Source organism: Bombina bombina, chromosome 4, assembly GCF_027579735.1.
Source record: "Bombina bombina isolate aBomBom1 chromosome 4, aBomBom1.pri, whole genome shotgun sequence".
Lineage (NCBI taxonomy): Eukaryota > Metazoa > Chordata > Amphibia > Anura > Bombinatoridae > Bombina > Bombina bombina.
This window is the reverse complement of record NC_069502.1, coordinates 1,086,626,456-1,086,647,252: the sequence shown is the minus strand read 5'-3', so window position 1 is coordinate 1,086,647,252 and position 20,797 is coordinate 1,086,626,456.

Here is a 20,797-nt window from a genome sequence, read left to right as displayed (position 1 = left end):
GGAACCGTCATTAATCGGGAAGTCGTCGGTGAAGATGGATGTTCCGCGTCGGCGGGATGAACTACATGGATCCGGAAGAAAGAAGATTGAAGATGTCGCTTGATAGAAGACTTCAGTCGGATCATGGACCTCTTCGGCTCCCGCTTGGATGAAGACTTCAGCCGGATCATGGACATTTTCAGCCCCCCGCTTGGGCTTGGATCAAGACATCGGAGGCTCTTCTGGATCGATCGGTGAACCCGGCGTGGTGAAGACAAGGTAGGAAGATCTTCAGGGGCTTAGTGTTAGGTTTATTTAAGGCGGGTTTGGGTTAGATTAGAGGTATGTGGGTGGTGGGTTGTAATGTTGGGGGGGGTATTGTATGTTTTTTTTTACAGGCAAAAGAGCTGAATTCTTTGGGGCATGCCCCGCAAAGGGCCCTTTTCAGGGCTGGTAAGGTAAAAGAGCTTTTCTATTTTAATTTTAGAATAGGGTAGAGCATTTTTTTTATTTTGGGGGTCTTTGTTATTTTATTAGGGGGCTTAGAGTAGGTGTAATTAGTTTAAAATTGTTGTAATATTTTTCTAATGTTTGTAAATATTTTTTTATTTTTTGTAACTTAGTTCTTTTTTATTTTTTGTACTTTAGTTAGTTTATTTCATTGTATTTATTTGTAGGTATTGTATTTAATTAATTTATTGATAGTGTAGTGTTAGGTTTAATTGTAGATAATTGTAGGTAGTTTATTTAATTAATTTATTGATAGTGTAGTGTTAGGTTTAATTGTAACTTAGGTTAGGATTTATTTTACAGGTAATTTTGTAATTATTTTAACTAGGTAGCTATTAAATAGTTATTAACTATTTAATAGCTATTGTACCTGGTTAAAATAATTACAAAGTTGCCTGTAAAATAAATATTAATCCTAAAATAGCTACAATATAATTATAATTTATATTGTAGCTATATTAGGGTTTATTTTACAGGTAAGTATTTAGCTTTAAATAGGAATAATTTATTTAATAAGAGTTAATTTATTTCGTTAGATTTAAATTATATTTAACTTAGGGGGGTGTTAGTGTTAGGGTTAGACTTAGCTTTAGGGGTTAATACATTTATTAGAGTAGCGGTGAGATCCGGTCGGCAGATTAGGGGTTAATTATTGTAGGTAGGTGGAGGCGACGTTGGGGGCGGCAGATTAGGGGTTAATAAATATAATATAGGGGTCGGCGGTGTTAGGGGCAGCAGATTAGGGGTACATAGGGATAACGTAGGTTGCGGCGGTGTACGGAGCGGCAGATTAGGGGTTAATAATAATATGCAGGGGTCAGCGATAGCGGGGGCGGCAGATTAGGGGTTAATAAATATAATATAGGGGTCGGCGGTGTTAGGGGCAGCAGATTAGGGGTACATAGGTATAATGTAGGTTTCGGCGGTGTACGGAGCGGCAGTTTAGGGGTTAATAATAATATGCAGGGGTCAGCGATAGTGGGGGCGGCAGATTAGGGGTTAATAAGTGTAAGGTTAGGGATGTTTAGACTCGGGGTACATGTTAGGGTGTTAGGTGCAGACTTAGGAAGTGTTTCCCCATAGGAAACAATGGGGCTGCGTTAGGAGCTTAACGCTGCTTTTTTGCAGGTGTTAGGTTTTTTTTCAGCTCAAACTGCCCCATTGTTTTTTTCTATGGGGGAATCGTGCATAAGCACGTTTTTTAAGCTGGCCGCGTCCGTAAGCAACGCTGGTATCGAGAGTTGCAGTGGCAGTAAATATGCTCTACGCTCCCTTTTTTGGAGCCTAACGCAGCCATTCTGTGAACTCTAAATACCAGCGGTATTTAAAAGGTGCGGGGGAAAAAAGCATGCGTAGCTAACGCACCCCTTTGGCCGCAGAACTCTAAATCTAGCCGATAGAGATTCTTGTAAGTGCAAAATATAAAGCGTAATTGTTACATAAAATGGGCTGAAATGGCCTTTGCATGGGCGTAAATGAACTTGAATTATCAAATCCTAGCGGAATTCTGTATATATTTTATCAGATCTCACTGTTATTTTTTGCAAATTAAAAGGGGGTGAGCTTTTATCAAAATTCTCAAAACAATAAATACTCTGAAAGGAAAAGCTATGCATACAAAAATAACAGCGATTTTAAGTTAGAGTGCACTGAAAACAGCGTAATTTGTGTAGTATTAGGCGTAATATTAAAGTATAAACATATGCTGGGTCCTCCCTATTTACTTTGTTCTCCATTACAAACTTGTATATAGTAGAGAGCTCTTGTTATTTCTATCGCAGGGACAGAGCCTTTTTTTTATACATTTCAATGAGGGCTGACCCTGTGAGTGTAGGACTGGTAAACCAATCTACGCTGGCAATTCTTTAGTATCAGCCCCTTAGTTTGAATTTCAAATCACCAGTTTTTGTCTGAAAAATGTCAAAGTTAGTTACATTTTACTTCCCAAAGTATCATGTGACAGCCATTAGCTAATCACAAAATATACGTAGTTTCTATGAATTCTTGCACATGCCCTCAGTAGGAGCTAGTGCCTCAGAAAGTGTGCATATAAAAGCACTGTGCAGAATTAGAAAATGGAAGTGAATTAGAAATTTATTGTCCCTTTTTTTTTTTTTTTTTGCTTGATATCCAAACACAACTTTGTATCCTTCTGATATGTAAATTGTGTAATGATAACCAGAGGCAGCTGTTCTTAATGTAAGATGTTTTCTTATGGACTTTATTTTTTGCTGGCATTCATTACGAGTTGATATTTAAAATAAACATTTTATTTTTGCATCGCATTATTTATCTTTCTTGAGTGAAGTGTTCTGTCTTTTTTTAATAATGAATATGTGCATACCTTCATTGCTTGCAGCATTAAAATGTGTTTTAAACAAAGATATCTTTTTATGACTCATTTTATTGCTTTAGGCATATGATTAATAGACCATACTACAGAGATATTACAGCAGAAATGTACTAATGTGGAACAAGAAGTTTAAAACTGCACATTACAAAAGGACATTCAAGTCAAAAATAAACTTTCATTATTTAGATAGGACATGTGATTTTAAACAAGCCCCTGAATGTCGCCTCTTATCTCAGTGGATTTTGACCATTTTTCACAGTCAGGCAGTGCTTGTTCATGTGTGCCATATATATAGCATTGTGCTCAATCCTGTGGAGTTATTTACAAGTCAGCACTGATTGGCTAAAATGTGTGTCTTTCATATGAACTGAGATAAGGGGGCAGTCTGCAGAGGATAAATCCAAGGTAATCACAGAGGTAAAAAGTGTATTAAGGGGTTATGCAAAACAGGGGAATGGGTAATAAAGGGATTATATATCTTTTTAAACAATAAAACATATTGTGTAAACTGTCCCTTTAAGTTATAATAATTAACTGAGTTTCATGTTTGTGTAAGTGACGTATCACATACATTTTTTTTTTAAATACTGTGATAGGCATTCACTATATCTGCTGAAGTGTATTAAATTGTTTACAAATTATTCATTTATCTTTAATTTGTCTTTTGAAAATACCTGTTTTTGCCTGTTGAAACTGTAACATACTGAAAATATGAATACTGCTGTATTCTCTATAGGAAACCTATGTAAACAAGAGGCACCAGTAGAAATCAGCCTTCCTGCGGTGTGTAGGAGAGAGCCCAGCCCATTTAAAAAGGTGTTCCTGCAGCTGCTTAAAGTACAATGACCTCTTATCAGCTACTTTCCTTAGTTCATTCTCACTTTTAATGCAAAGAATAAAAATGTTTCTATCATGTATAATAATGAAAATATTTAAGTATGATGCTCTTTAATTTATATTCCTTACCCTCTAAATCCCCTGTTTATCTGTGAGTGGTTGCTCATTAACACCTGCAAGGTGATTTCTTGGTGTCCAGCAGCATGCAAAGGGCATTAAAATTAAATAAATCATATTAAACAAACTAATGCAATTGCATTTATTTGCCAAGTTTTTCAGTATTTTACTTATTCAAATTATGGGACTGTAAAGTTAAAATTAAACGTTCATGATTCCAATAACACATGTACTTCTAATAAAACTTTCCAATTTATTTCCATTTCCAAATTTGCTTTTTCTCTTGGTATCCATTGTTGAAGAGTAAACTTTGGTGAGCATGCACTTGTCTTTATTACTTCATAATAGCAGTGTTTGCAACAACGTATAACATAGCTACAAACATTGTTGCAAACACCAGTGCCATAGATTGCTAAAGCATGCAAGTTTAATTTTGCCTTTACGGTGCTGTATTTTCCCTGACTTTGCTATATGCTGCATATTTTTTGTTTAAATTAGAGCAGGCGCTAAATTATATATGGAGTCTGATTTGCCGCAATAGAGTACCATCTAACATAATCAGCAGGGTTTTTAAATGATGTATAATTTATATGGAGATCGTATGCAATATTTTGATTATTTTCTGAAGCAAACTGCACATTACAAAAAATGACTTAAATCTTCTTTTAAGTCGCGTTCTAGCTTATTTTAATGCACGTGAAACTGGCAATCAATATCATCACGATAATGAAAAAAACAGACGGTTTTGTAACATATTCTTTGGTACGTTTACAAAGGAGGTCAACATATCTGGAATACCTAGAAAACCAAAGTGCTTTTCATGGTACAGTTGACAACCTCCATGTTTGGTTTTCTGTGAATATATTCAGTTATTTACACTTGAGTAAACAGTAAAGCTACAATATGTGTTGTGTTTCTAAATGTCTAATGTATGTATAATGACTTGTTATACCAGCTGTAGAGTAAAATACGTATGAGGAATAGTGATGTCGCGAACATAAAAATTTGGGTTCGCAAACGGCGAACGCGAACTTCCGCAAAAGTTCGCAAACCGGCGAACCGGGCGAACCGCCATAGACTTCAATGGGCAGGTAAATTTTAAAACCCACAGGGACTCTTTCTGGCCACAATAGTGATGGAAAAGTTGTTTCAAGGGGACTAACACCTGTACTGTGGCGTGCCGGAGGGGGATCCATGGCAAAACTCCCATGGAAAATTACATAGTTGATGCAGAGTATGGTTTTAATCCATAAAGGGCATAAATCACCTAACATTCCTAAATTGTTTGAAATAACGTGCTTTAAAACATCAGTTATGATGTTGTATCGATCAGGTAGTGTAAGGGTTACGCCCGCTTCACAGTGACAGACCAAACTCCCGCAGTGGGTACAACATCATCATCATCACACAGTACGTCCATGTGTGTAATGCTGCCTGACTGAGACATATCCCTGTTATCTACATCCTCTGGCAATAATGGTTGCGCATCACTCATTTCTTCCAACTGATGTGTAAATAACTCCTCTGACAGATCAAGTGAAGCGGCTGTGGTGCTAGTGTTGGTGGTGGCGGCAGGCGGGCGAGTGGTAACTTGAGAGGTGCCCGAAGCTAAGCTGGAGGAGGATGGTGCATCAAGGTTCCGAGCGGAAGCTGTAGAAGATTGGGTGTCCTGTGTTAGCCAGTCAACTATGTCCTCAGAACTTTTCGAGTTCAGGGTACGTGGCCTCTGAACACTGGGCATTATTCTAGGGCCAAAAGGAATCACAGCACCACAACCACGACGGCCCCTGCGGGGTGGCCTGCCTCTGTCTGTCGTTTTTTTTCCGATTAGTGGTACTATGCGTGCAAGCTACTGTGACAACAGATATGAGTGGCACTGTGCACTGTCAGAAGTTGGCAGAGTAGACGCTGTAGGCCTGACACACACGCTTGCAGACAACTAACTGCTATTCAATCTATTACAGTCAAAATTGTATTTTTTTTTTAATGTACACTACTGTTACACCAGATATGAGTTGCACTGGTGTGACACTGTGCCCTGGCAGGCCCTGAAAAATCTGTTACACATCTACAACCACCAAAAAACAACCATGCTAAATAGTTTCTAAATTTTGTCCTGAGTTTAGAAATACCCAATGTTAACATGTTCTTTGCTTTTTTTGCAAGTTATAGGGAAATAAATACAAGAAGCACTTTGCTATTTCAAAACCACTTTTTTTCAAAATGAGCGCTAGTTACATTGGAACCCTGATATCTGTCAGGAATACCTGAATATCCCTTGACATGTATATATATTTTTTTAGAAGACATCCCAAAGTATTGATCTAGGCCCATTTTGGTATATTTCATACCACCATTCAGAAATAGCAGACTTATATGGCTTTGGCGTTGCTTTTTGGTAATTAGAAGGCTGCTAAATGCCACTGTGCACCACACGTGTTTTATGCCCAGCAGTGAAGGGGTTAATTAGGGAGCATGTAGGGAGCTTGTAGAGTTAATTTTAGCTTAAGTGTAGTGTAGTAGAGAACCCAAAGTATTGATCTAGGCCCATTTTGGTATATTTCATGCCACCATTTCACTGCCAAATGCGATCAAATTTAAAAAAAAACATTACATTTTTCACAATTTTAGGTTGTAAATGCTTCTCTGGGATCCCCTTTGTTCAGAAATAGCAGACATATATGACTTTGGCGTTGCTTTCTGGTAATTAGAAGGCCGCTAAATGCTGCTGTGCATCACACATGTATTATGGTTAGCAGTGAAGGGGTTAATTAGGTAGTTTGTAGGGAGCTTGCAGGGTTAATTTTAGCTTTAGTGTAGAGATCAGCCTCCCACCTGACACATCAGACCCCCTGATCCCTCCCAAACAGCTCCCTTCCCTCCCCACCCCACAATTGTCCCTGCCATCTTAAGTACTGGCAGAAAGTCTGCCAGTACTAAAATAAAAGGTTTTTACATTTATTTAAATTTTTTAGCATATTTACATATGCTGTGGTGTAGCATCCCCCCTTAGCCCCCAACCTCCCTGATCCCTCCCAAAACAGCTCTCTAACCCTCCCCATCTGCCTTATTGGCGGCCATCTTGGGTACTGGCAGCTGTCTGCTATTATTTCACAGTCAAAAAAGTGTTGTTTTTTTTTTTTTAAATGTACACTACTGTTACACCAGATATGAGTGGTGGCACTCATAAAAAAAAAAAAAGCAGACTGATGTTCTAGCCCTAAAAAGGGCTTTTTGGTGTGCTGTCCTTACAGCAGAGATCAGATGAGTCCATCAGGACTGTAGTGGACACTGAATACACTAGCCTAGCTATCAATTTCCCTATTAAATCAGCAGCAGCTACACTGTCCCTCCTCTCACTAAGAATGCAGCTTCCAAATGAATCTAAAATGGATGCTGTCCAGGAGGTGGGAGGATCTGGGAGGGAGTGTCTGCCGCTGATTGGCTGTAATGTGTCTGCTGACTGTGAGGTACAGGGTCAAAGTTTACTCAATGATGACGAATAGGGGGCGGATCGAACATCGCATATGTTCGCCCGCCGCGGCGAACACGAACATGCTATGTACAGTATATTGTCACTTTAAGTATATAAACTTTCAGTTTAGGTAGTGAATGGGATACCACAGGCAAGATTAGCGATTTCAAATGATAAAATAAAGGTAAATTAACTATTTTTAAATAATTGAATACACTCCAACAGGTAAAATGGATCATCAGTAACAAATTAAAGGGGGAATATTTAGGATAATTCACTCTAGCTATGCCACTACAGATCTGAACACGGCTTTCACAATGATATGTGTAAAAGGTCACATAATATCCACAGAGTGAGGAGATGCACGCATCAAAATGGCAACAGATAAGCCAAAAAATGAAGGGTAGATGCTGCATGCAAATTATAAAGGTTATTTCAACAAATTTAAAAAATACATGGAGATATAGTCCAAATGTTACGATTTTGCACCCACATTTATGCTTTCTCATAGAAAAATTAGGGTACACTGTCCCTTTATAACGTCCATGTTATGTAAGCCTACAATATAGAATAAGACATGTCCCATGCAAATCTCGCAGCAATGTTACTTTTACCATGCAATTTGTAAATATTAAGGGCTTGATTTATCATCCCATGGCGGACATTGGTGTACAGTATATATTCGCCCCTGTCTGCCTGGCTTCTCCTCTGGGGGGAAGCAATCCGCTGCCTGTATTTACCATTGCACATGAGCGTTCCTGTACATTTGCATGCAACCCGCCCACTGCCCACACACAGCCAATCACACACGGGCAGGGGCTTCCGAATGGGGAGATTTAAATTAACCAGCTAAGAGGTGGAGAACAGCATTGGGAAGCAGCGGTCTGATGACAGCTGCTTGATTAATCCTGACTGCAGATTTGCTTGTGCGAGCCTGCAGTCAAAGGGGAAAGAAGGGATTGATAATTCAATAAATATAAATAAATGAATGGGGAGATATTTATATTACATTATTATGCACAGAAAAACTAACTATTTAATCAAATTATTTATTTAATAAAGAATCTTATGTCACTTTGATGATTTAAGATATAAATACTGATACTTTATTGTCAAAAGTATAGCCCAAACATATACAAATGTTGGTGTGACATTAATTATTTCTAAAACAATGTCTAGTGTTCTCCATAAATGTTATATTTATTTTTATTTTTGAGGGGCAAAAATAAATGTCCCTTTTTGAAAGTCAAATGTAATCAGTATTAAAAATGTATATTCAGTTGTTGCATTTCAACAGTTGTTAGAATTAAAGGGACAGTATACTGTAAAATAGTTTTTCCCTTAATGTGTTTACAATTGCTTTTTTTACCAACTGCAGAGTAAAAAATTTATGAAAATTAGCTTTTTAAGGCTCATTTGTGTATATTAAAGCTCTGATTTTGTGTTTTGAAGCCACAACCTAATAAAATGGGTTGAGCTTGTAGGTATAATCAGATCTCATTACTGTATCACATTGTGCACATATACCTGCTTCTTTATCTTATATCTGTCCTTAAAACAATCACCAGTACTTTGAGAGAACAATGGAAAATCAACATTGTATTACCTTATCTCTGCTATATCCGACTGAGAGTGTAATTTCTTCTGCTGGCTGTGTTTACAAAGCTTATCTATAGCTGGTACGCGCGGCCACAAACCTTCAGAATAGGTGGGGATACCATATGCTAAATTAACAATTTCAAATGCCAATATAAGGGTAAAGGAGCTACTTGTAAACAATTTAATACACTCCAGCAGGTAAAGTGGATCATTGGGAACAAATTAAAGGGGAGAAAATTTTTGAGTAAACTGTCCCTTTAATATTTGAATTTTTAACATTTCTTTGGAACAAACAGAATGGTAGAACAAATGTCAAGGTAAATATTTAATTCTATCATTGCATGTTTAAATTCCTACATTTGCTTCAGTATTTAACATTTAAAAATGCATCTTACAAATGTCCACAGAGAGATATGCATAACGCCACTAGTTATATAATTATAAAATGTCACCACATGTACCCACAAGATGATTTCTAAAACTCACACAGGTATAGGGGGACAGTCTATTTACGGTGAGCACGGGAGTCCCTTATGCCTCTGGTTAAATGTCTGCAGGTGCCAGTGGTTGTACCCAGTCCTGGTCTAAGATTAAGAAAGTAGGGGTCTTATGGAGGGGGGGTGCAATCAAGGGTACATTTTAAAATGTTCTAAAAAAAAGCTTTGGATTTATTTTTCATTTTTATCATAATTCTCTTATAATATAAACAGCTTGGTTGCGGCTGTGAAGCATTGAAGGGACAGTATACTCCAATTTTCATATAACTGCATTTAATAGACACTACTATAAAGAAGAATATACACAGATACTGATCTAAAAATCCAGTATAACATTTTAAAAACTTAATTAGAAGCTCCCAGTTTAGCACTGTTGAGTTTAGCACTGTTGATGAGGTAGTCTGAGACACCCACTGAAAGGGGCTGGGTAAACAAAAAAAGCAGACACTCCCTACCTCGCCCATTCCCTGCATATGAAAAGACAGATAACATAAACAGGAGCTTGCAGGAGTCTATAAACGAGAGTATACATTTGGCACTGTGGGGCTTGGTTAGGAGTCTGAAAATAAGCACAATGCTCTTAAAAAAATATGCCCAACTATACATTGTTACAAAAACACTACCAGATGGGCTACATAAATGGATCATTTACAAAATATTTATGCAAAGAAAAATCTAGTGCACATTGTCCCTTTAATGTATGTAAACACATCAAAAATGGTTTTGCTAAAATATTTGACCCGTTTTGTTTGGGAATAAGCTTTCTTTCTCTGACGTAATAAACTTGTTAGTGTACTTAGTTCAACCTTTATATCTCTTTCCTTTAAAAAGCTTTTCCAGATTGTGTTAAATATAGATATTTGTTACTGTTTCAAGTGAAGGAAGTTAGTGTTTATACAGAAAATATTATGCATGGCATGGTGACCTTTTTGTCTTAAAAGTCTGATGTTTTACCTTTCCTTTTTGCATTTTTTTTAACATGACATGCCATTGAATTAACTAGTACCCACATCACACTTTTATATGTATATATACAGTATCTCACAAAAGTGAGTACACCCCTCACATTTTTGTAAATATTTTATTATATCTTTTCATGTGACAACACTGGAGAAATGACACTTTGCTACAATGTAAAGTAGTGAGTGTACAGCCTATATAACAGTGTAAATTTGTTGTCCCTTCAAAATAACTCAACACACAGCCATTAATGTCTAAACCATTGACAACAAAAGTGAGTACACCCCTAAGTGAAAATGTCCAAATTGGGCCCAATTAGCCATTTTCCCTCCCTGGTGTCACGTGACTCATGTTACAGGGTCTCAGGTGTGAATGGGGAGTAGGTGTGTTAAATTTGGTGTTATCGCTCTCACACTCTCTCATACTGGTCACTGGAGGTTCAACATGGCACCTCATGGCAAATAACTCTCTGAGGATCTTAAAAAAGAATTGTTGCTCTACCTAAAGATGGCCTACGCTATAAGAAGATTGCCAAGACCCTGAAACTGAGCTGCAGCACGGTGGGCAAGACCATACAGAGGTTTCACAGGACAATTTCCACGCAGAACAGGACTCGCCATGGTATACCAAAGAAGTTGAGTGCATGTGCTCAGCGTCATATCCAGAGGTTATCTTTGGGAAATAGATGTATGAGTGCTGCCAGCATTGCTGCAGAGATTAAAGGGGTGGGGGGGTCAGTTTGCTTAAGACATGCAGACTAAGGATATGGATTTCTGGAACCATGTCTTGTGGTCCGATAAGACCAAGATAAACTTATTTGGTTCAGATGGTGTCAAGCGTGTGTGGCGGCAACCAGGTGAGGAGTAAAAAGACAAGTGTGTCTTGCCTACAGTCAAGCATGGTGGTGGGAGTGTCATGGTCTTGGCCTGCATGAGTGCTGCCGGCACTGGGGAGCTACAGTTCATTGAGGGAACCATGAATCCCAACATGTACTGTGACATACTGAAGCAGAGCATGATCCCCTCCCTTAGGTGACTGAGCCGCAGGGCAGTATTCCAACATGATAACGACCCCAAACACACCTCCAAGATGACCACTGCCTTGCTAAAGAACCTGAGAGTAAAGGTGATGGACTGGTCAAGCATGTCCCCAGACCTAAACCCTATTGAGCATCTGTGGGGCATCCTCAAATGGAAGGTGGGGGAGTGGGTCTCAAACATCCACCAGCTCCGTGATGTTGTCATGAAGGAGTGGAAGAGGACTCCAGTGGCAAGCTCTGGTGAACTCCATGCCCAAGAGGGTTAAGGCAGTGCTGGAAAATAATGGTGGCAACACAAACTATTGACATTTTGGGCCCAATTTGGACATTACCACTTATGAGTGTACTCACTTTTGTTGCCAACGTTTAGTCATTAATGGCTGTGTGTTGAGTTATTTTGAGGGGACAGCAAATTTACACTGTTATACAGGCTGTACACTCACTACTTTACATTGTAGCAAAGTGTCATTTCTTCAGTGTTGTCACATGAAAAGATATAATAAAATATTTACAAAAAATGTGAGGGGTGTACTCACTTTTGTGAGATACTGTATATATATATATATATATATATATATATATATATATATATATAAAATATATATATATATATATATATATATATATATATATATATATATAAAAAATATATATATATATATATATATATATAGAGAGAGAGAGAGAGAGAGAGATAACTTATTTTAGCTAATTATATTATTTATATATATATATATATATATATATATATAAAATTATATTTATAAATGATAGAATATAAACAAAGGGCATAACACAAAACAAGCACTTAATATTAATAAAACACAATAAGTTTATATAAGCTTAAAAGTAAAACTATCTTAAACCCAGATATGCATGTCTAAAAATGCTGATATATTTTCCAAAGACTAAAATCTACTCTAATGATATTATTTGTAACTTCAATATTATGATGATAATCACGATGATGAAGGTGATTATTATTATCATTATTATGCTATATAACATCTGTATTTTAGACCTGCATATCATCAGCATGGCAATAAGAATATTTAATCAAAAGGAGGAGGAAATAAATGCCAAAATACGTTTAAATCATCTGAAAGAGAAAAAAATTATATTTAATAATAAAAAAATATCCACTGCATAAAATATTATTACATCTGTTATGAGTCTCCTTTATTTAAATTTTTGAGTTGAAAAGTTTATCATAGAATATATATATATATATATATATATATATATATATATATATATATATATATATATATATATACAGTATAAATATATATATATATATATATATATATATATATATATATAACATTTAAGCTTAAATAAACATATACATTATAAAAAAATCAACTGGAATATAATTAATCTCAAAACTATTTGGCCCACAATTATTCTTAAACATATCATATAAATATGTAATAAAAGTAAATACAAAATTGGAAGAGAGTTTTTTTTTTAATTTATTAGGATTCTTAAAGTACACAATATAAGGAACAAATATGTTCTGCTTGATCAGATGATTTTTTTTTACCTGATTTATGCCTGTCCTGCTGTGATCAGTGTAACTTATAATTAGTTTCTGCCAGGAGTTCTGTGGTTCCAAAGAATTGGGGATTAAGTCTTAAAAAAAATCTAGAATTTCTGTATGCCTGACAAGTTGAAACCTGAAAAGCAACACTTAGTGCATTAAGGATTTTCATAGTGACATTTTCTTGTAGCTCTAAAAATATGCCACCTTGCCATTTATCATTTTCAGAGCATGGATGTAGAAAAAGAGGTTGCTATCAAGAACAAAATAAAATGGATTGTCTGTTTAGAGGTGAGCTGAACAATGCTGATAAATGTATTTCATTGAATGTCAGCAAATGTCACTTGAGAAGCCATTTGCAGCTGCCACAACAGCCTTAAAGACCAACAATGAGTAGCAAAACTAGGCAAAATGAGCTGGGCGTACTCACTTCCACATGAATAGGCAATGAGCAGTCAGAGATGTTACACCAGAAAGTTGTTAAACTTGATAGATGAAGTTTTTTTTTAACCACATTGACATGTATATTGCTACAAAAGGCTGAGCATAATTTAAACTAAAGTAAAGGTATGATTGCCAAGATTAGTGAAATTTAACTCTTTTAGTTTGGGTGCATTTCCGAGAATAAGACTTTTTTTTTGGCCACTTTAGATTTTTATCCCTTCATAATTATTTCAAGCATCATAAAATCCATAGTCTTTGGTTTCTAGCAAAACCCAAATAAAGGCAGTAGATCAGACATGTATTTGAACAGTGTTTACTATAAAAATGCAAACTAAACTCTTCATTTTTTTTTCCGTTTTTTTCCCGACTCTTGGCTGCCAAAATGTGCAAAAATAGATTGCTTTCCAAAGCGTTACCACCATGTGTGGCAGCCAAGGAGTTAAATAATTGCATTGTTATAGGAAAATTGTTGTTCAGTCACATTCTTTTTGGAAAATAGTGATCTTGTGAAGACAAATCCCATAAGCCTGGTTATCAGCGACCACTTTTACAAAGTAAACATAACTCTTAGAGTGAGATAGAAAAATAACTTTCACCAGATCTCTCGTTTTCCGAATGCTTTCAGCCCTTTCACTGTTGTTCTGCTTTGTTGATAATGTGTATACTAAACAACAGAACTAAACTGCTTTCACTCTTCACTGATCCTACACAGAGATGACAAACATAAGACTAAAGCTTTCCTGTTTCAGAAGTAATATTATTCAGAGATTCTTTAAAAAGATATTAAAGTTGTATTCTATTTATTTTTTTCATCAAAAAGTGAACATTTTAAAATGCATTAAAAACATTTTTTTTTTGTAAAATAAAATAATAATAATTCTGTACTGAATATAGACAATTGGCTTTACCTGTCCACCAATGTAACAAGTTGTTTTTTTTTATATCAGCTAATGAGCAGTCTGTCCTTATACTTTAAAACCAGTTTACTGATACACTTTTATGCACAGTTAGTAGACTGGTGTTCTTTTTTTTTTTTTTTTAGATTTTTTCTTTTATAAAAAAGTTTGAATTTTGACAATAAAAACCTTGTAATTACGACATTTTCCTGCAGTCATAAAAAAATAAATTATACGACAAGTATAACATTTTTGGAATGCATTTACATCTTGTTTGCTGTAATTGTATTTGTACATATGTAGTTTCTTATCACTTCTTCTGTTAGGCAGTTGTAGGCAATGCCTACTGAAAATAATAATGTTAGCAAGAATAAAATAAATCAGAATATTTAAAATGGACAATTATTTTCAGTAGTAGTACATATTTTGAATTGTCTTTTGGAAGAAGGGGTATTTGTACATATTTTTTATTGTTTTTTTTTTTTTGTTGCATCCTGTCACATTGTTTTGTAGCAAAGTCCTCTTCTGAGCATTGGCAAGAAACTGACTGGCTCTAGTGCACATGTCTCAAAACAACCACTTAAAAAGGTTAAGTTCTTCCTTTGCATTCCTGTTAGAAACCACAATCCCCTTGTGGGTCTGTGACAGGAAGTAATGGACCCTGCACAAATTACGTTGTTTTTTTTATAAAAAGAAAAGGAAAAAAGGTAAAATAACTATAAAATTCTGTAAGATACATATTATTTCTATTAAAGGGACACTGAAACCAATTTTTTTTCTTTGGTGATTCAGATAGAGCATGGAATTTTAAGCAACTTTCTAATTTACTCCTATTATCAAATTTTCTTCATTCTCTTGCTATTTGAAAAAGAAGGCATCTAAGCTAAGGAGCCATCCAATTTTTGGTTCAGACCGTGTATAGCACTTGTTTATTAGTGGGTGAATTTATCCACCAATCAGCAAGAACAACCCAGTTTGTTCACCAAAAATGGACCGGCTTCTAAACTTACATTCTTGCTTTTCAAATGAAGATACCAAGATAATGAAGAAAATGTGATAATAGGAGTAAATTAGAAAGTTGCTTAAAATTGCATGCTCTATCTGAATCACAAAATAAAAAATGTGGGTTCAGTGTCCCTTTAGTTTGAATTTCAATTGAGTAGTAGTTTTTTTCTAACAAATTTCAAAATTAGTTAAATTTTCCTACCCCTGTGTCATGTGACAGCCATCAGCCAGTCACAAAATGCATATATGTATAAACTGTGAATTCTTGCACATGCTCAGTAGGTGCTTGTACCTCAGACTGTGTGCATATAATAAGATTATGGGCATTTAGATAATGGAAGTGAAATTGAAAGTTGTTTAAAATTGGGTTCTCTATCTGAAACATAAAAGTTTAATTTTGACTTTACTGTCCCTTTAATGCATTTTGTTATAACAAGGCACTATGAGCCGACAATTCTTGTTTTGTAAATGCAACTGCCATTTGCTGATTCTGATTGTGCAAGAAATACAAAGGTGTTTATCAGTGCATATTATGCTGCAGCATGTCAATGTGCTTATAGAGTAATAAAGTACCTGCAACTCTGCGAATTGATTCTTCAACATTGGTCATTTGGAACAATAGTCATTCGCTAGCTCTCCATTATAATTAGGGTGACCATATTGCCGCTTTAAAAAGGGACACATATGAAAAATACATATGTCAGGGTTTTTTTTTTCCAGGGCTGTTTAAATAAATGTTTTGTACAAGAACCCTGACATATGTATTTTTAATATGTGTCCCATTTTAAAGCGGCAATATGGTCACCCTAATTATAATACACCCTAAATTAATAAACTAACATAAATGATGGCAAGAAAAACTAATATCTTGATTGATAAGCATATTGGTAATAGGAGTTTAATAAATACATTGCATGTTTGGTCTTCATGTTTCATTTCCATATTGCATGCTTCCAAGTCTTATAAATGTGATTAATATGTGCATACTTTTTATATATATTATTAACTCAAGTTACACTTTGCATGGTGCTGAAGATGGGTTATTTAATGTACCATTAAATCTGGCAACTAATTCAGATGCAGTTAACATTGTAAAATGTTTTTTACATTAACTTTTCCATCATGTATTTAATATTTAATGCATAGTTTTAAGCAGGTTCTATTTTAAGAAAAATACTCAATATATGGTAAACTAACATTGTGTTGCTGTTCCTACTTTTCTTGTTTTCTTTATTTTTATTGATTGAGCATTTAAAAAAAAAAAATTAAAATAATTTTGGTCAAAATGGGACAGACTCTAGGGGACAAAATACATGTGGTGCGCTAATGGATTATTTAACTTGCACACTAACTGCACTGGAAGTAAACTTTTATCATGGGTAGATTAGAGTTCATTACAAGTTGAAAGTAAAAACATAGCAATGACCGTGTTAACTTCTTCTCCCCATAGACTTCAATCGAGCACGCGATTAAAAAAACCCTAAGATCTGGTGACTGTGGAGGCCATTGGAGTACAATGAACTGATTTTCATGTTCAAGAAACCAGTTTGGGATCATTTGAGCTTTGTGACATGGTGCATTATCCTGCTTGAAGTAGCCATCACAAGATGGGTAAACTGTAGTCATATAGGGATGAACATGGTCAGCAACAATACTCAGGAAGGCCGTTGGGTTTAAACAATGTTCAATCAGTACTAAGCGGCCCAAAGTGTTCCAAGAAAATATCCCTCACACTATTGCACCACCATCACCAGCCTGAACCGTTGATACAGGGCAGGATGGATCCATGCTTTCATGTTGTTTACTCCAAATTCTGCCCCTACTATCTGAATGTTGCAGCTGAAATCGAGACTCATCAGACCAGGCAACATTTTTCCAATCTTCTATTGTCCAATTTTGGTGAGCCTGTGCGAATTGTAGCCTCAGTTTCCTGTTCTTAGCTGACAGTAGTGGCACCCGGTGGGGTCTTCTGCTGCTGTAGCCCATCTGCTTCAAGTTTTGACGTGTTGTGTATTCAGAGATGGTATTATGCATATCTTGGTTGTAACGAGTGGTTATTTGAGTTACTGTTGCCTTTCTATCATCTCAAACCAGTCTGACCATTCTCCTCTGACCTTTGACATCAGCAAGGCATTTTCATCCACACAACTGCCGTTCTCTGGATATTTTCTCTTTTTTGGACCATTCTCTGTAAACCCTAGAGATGGTTGTGTGTGAAAATCCCAGTAGATCAGCAGTTTTTAAAATACTGAGACCAGCCCGTCTGGCCACATTCACATTTACTTAAATCCCCTTTCTTCCCCATTCTGATGCTCGGTTTGAGCTTCAGCAAGTTGTCTTCACCACGTCTAGATGACAATGCATTTAGTTGCTGCCATGTGATTGACTGATTAGCAATTTGTGTTACCAAGCAATTGAACAGGTGTACCTAATAAAGTGGCCGGTGAGTGTATAACACAAAAAAACATATTTAAAAATATTAAAATAGATGAAAAATATTTTTCATGTTCAAATGTATTTCAGAGGAAAGGCTTTAAAAGTGTATACATATATATATACGTCTGTATATATGTATTTATGTGTCTGTATGTAAGTATATACATATATACACCTATAAACACCTATACAAGCATAAATACACATGTAGATACCCACAAACACACACGCACACACACACACATATATATATACATATATAAAACATTATAGCCCTTTCCAGTTAAATACCTTATCCTTGTCATATACCATAAACATTTTAACCCTTATAAAAATATTATATTTATCTGAAATATTTTAATAATTTGAATCAAGAAGTGTATATATAAGTATACTAGTTTATTTTAAAGTATTTATGTTGTGTTTGATGCAACTGTAGTTTTTTTTAACCCTTACACTTTGTGCTAGGGCTTCAGGCCTTCTAATCCGTTGTGAACACAATTTGTTTCTGCTCAGGCATGACTTTTTACTTTCAACTTGTAATATGTGCATTAGTTAGGGAAGCCACGTTATTGCTCATCGCGTCCCGCTCTAACAATTTGTAATCTAGCCCTAAATGGGGAGATCTATCTGCAAAGTTGTGACCTGCCAAACCACTTGTGAGATCAAAACAGTATGGTTAGATTTGTAAAAGTCAAAGGAACTCTGATGAAGGGTTTTAGATGCCAGCAGAAATAGACGATCCCCAAGTTAGTTGGAGGTTTAGTCATCCACCCACAAGCAGCTGAAATACTACACAAGCTAATATCAGCTAGCAGAAAGCAGGTGGATGGAGTTCCTACTTACCCACTTTTTTTTAGATCAAGCTAATGTAAATGACAAGATGGCAGCCAGTGCAGCTGGAGATCATAGAGCTCATAACCGTATTGTGAGATTGTCACAGATTTAGAGGTCTACACCCTGTTCTTCCCACTCCTTTCCTCTTGTTTTTGGGTACTTGTTATGCTTTTAATGATTTACAATCAAATTCAAATATTACATATTACTATAGAATTGCAATAGAAAAGTATGTTACAATATAATAATGCTAATAATAATGCTAATAATAATAATGATAATAAAACATTTTAAATATTCACTTAAAAATTCAAAAAAGTATATGTAACTAAAATAATTAACATGTCTTTAACTTCAAATTAATTTATTATTTTAAATATATTATTATTATTATTGTATTTTTATTACATTATTAATGTATATGCTCTCCCTTGCTAAATTGCACTAGTACTTATTTGTTAATGATATTCACTCTAGAGACTACAATAAGGTTCTTAAAGAGACTGCACTTATGCAAGTCCTTGTATTTAAAGCTTTTTCACCATTTAAAAACCCAGGGATCTCTTTTTCTCCCAAACCCCACTGGGAGGTTTATTTATTTGTTTGTTGTTTGTTTATTCTGGGTCTCTTGTTAACATAACTTTTCTGTATGTAGAACTAAAATATTAGTATAGGTGTTGGTTTTAACAGATAAAGTGGTTATTTCTAATCACAAAATAAAGGTAAATGGGTATATGTAAATAGTTTAGTACAATTCAGCAGGTAAAATTGATCACTGCCAACGCAGTAAAGGGGATATATTTTTATAGTATATAGTGCCTTTAAGTCCAAATTTAAAAGGACAGTTAAGTCAAAATTACATATTCATGATTCAGATTAAGCACACAATTTTAAACAACTTCTAAATTCACTTCCACTATCTAAACGTTCACAGTCTTTCTATATGCCCATTTTCTGAGGCAACAGCTCCTAGAGAGCATGTGCAAGATTCCCAGGATATACGTATATTCATTTGTGATTGGCTAGGAAGGAAATTGTAACTAACTGACATTTATCAGAAATAAAAACTTTATTTATTTCATAATAAATATTATAAATGTAATTTATTTTTATAACTGATTAGTTTGGGTGTGCAGATTTCCAAATTCACCCCCTTTCATGCAAATAGAGGTAACCATGGCTCCACCCTCAACCAAGGCAACTTCCAAATTGATGCACGTTTAATAAAATGTGGGGAAATCAACCTTAGCATATGATAACAAAAGTATTCTACTATAGGCACTGGGAAACTTCTATTTCAGGTGTTTCTATAGAATATCATTGGTAATGTGTGGAGAATATATGTAATTTAAGAAATATGTTCACATATTGTAGTGAAACACTCATACAGACAACCCACTACATTGTATAATATGGCTCCTTTTTCTAGCACACTTGTCCCACAGGTGTTTGTAGTCACTGATAAAAACACTTCCATATCCGGTTTCCTGCTACTTTAAGTGCTGGTTTCTAATAGTAGCTTTGCTGCTGAGGGGCATGTCAAGTGGGTCCATTCAACTGATCTTGTAAGGTGACTTCATCACTTCTATATATACAATCAAGCTTTAATTCTCCACTTTACTTTTCTGAATGTGACATGACTCTATGCATAATTCTGACTAAGAAGACACATATAAAACTTTCAATTCAATCACTAATTGGTTGCCCCGGTCAACTATGTTAACACACAGAATGTGAGGCAAGAGGGATTAGTGTGCAAAGCCAGATAATATGATCAGCATGACTGAAGGACCCCGAGGCAACCACCTTAATGTTCTAGTGCTAAATTTGACTTGGACACAATAATAAGGATGCTTTAAGTCATGGGTTAGAAAAAGGGCATACACTAAAAAGAATGTGATACACAGAATGAAGGATTTAAAGTGCTTCCATCTAAAAGACAGTAATGTTTATGTGAATTTATAGCTAGCAGTTGAAGATTTACATTGCAGTTGTAGTAGCCTTTTTAAAAGACTTCTAACAATGCTTATATTGATGAAACCAGTAAGGATCACTGTATAATAAACACGCAAACAGAGCAACTGCATAATAATTTAGTGACAGGAAATTTTGTTTATCACCTCCCTTTGGTTGCCTTATCACAACAAACACACTATTTCAGTGGTAGCGTGCATCAATATGAAGTGGCTTCTCATGGCTTGTCACTATGAGCAGCCAGTTAGGGACCTGCTAATCTTAGCTACAATAAACCCTAAGACCGCTGCTCCATA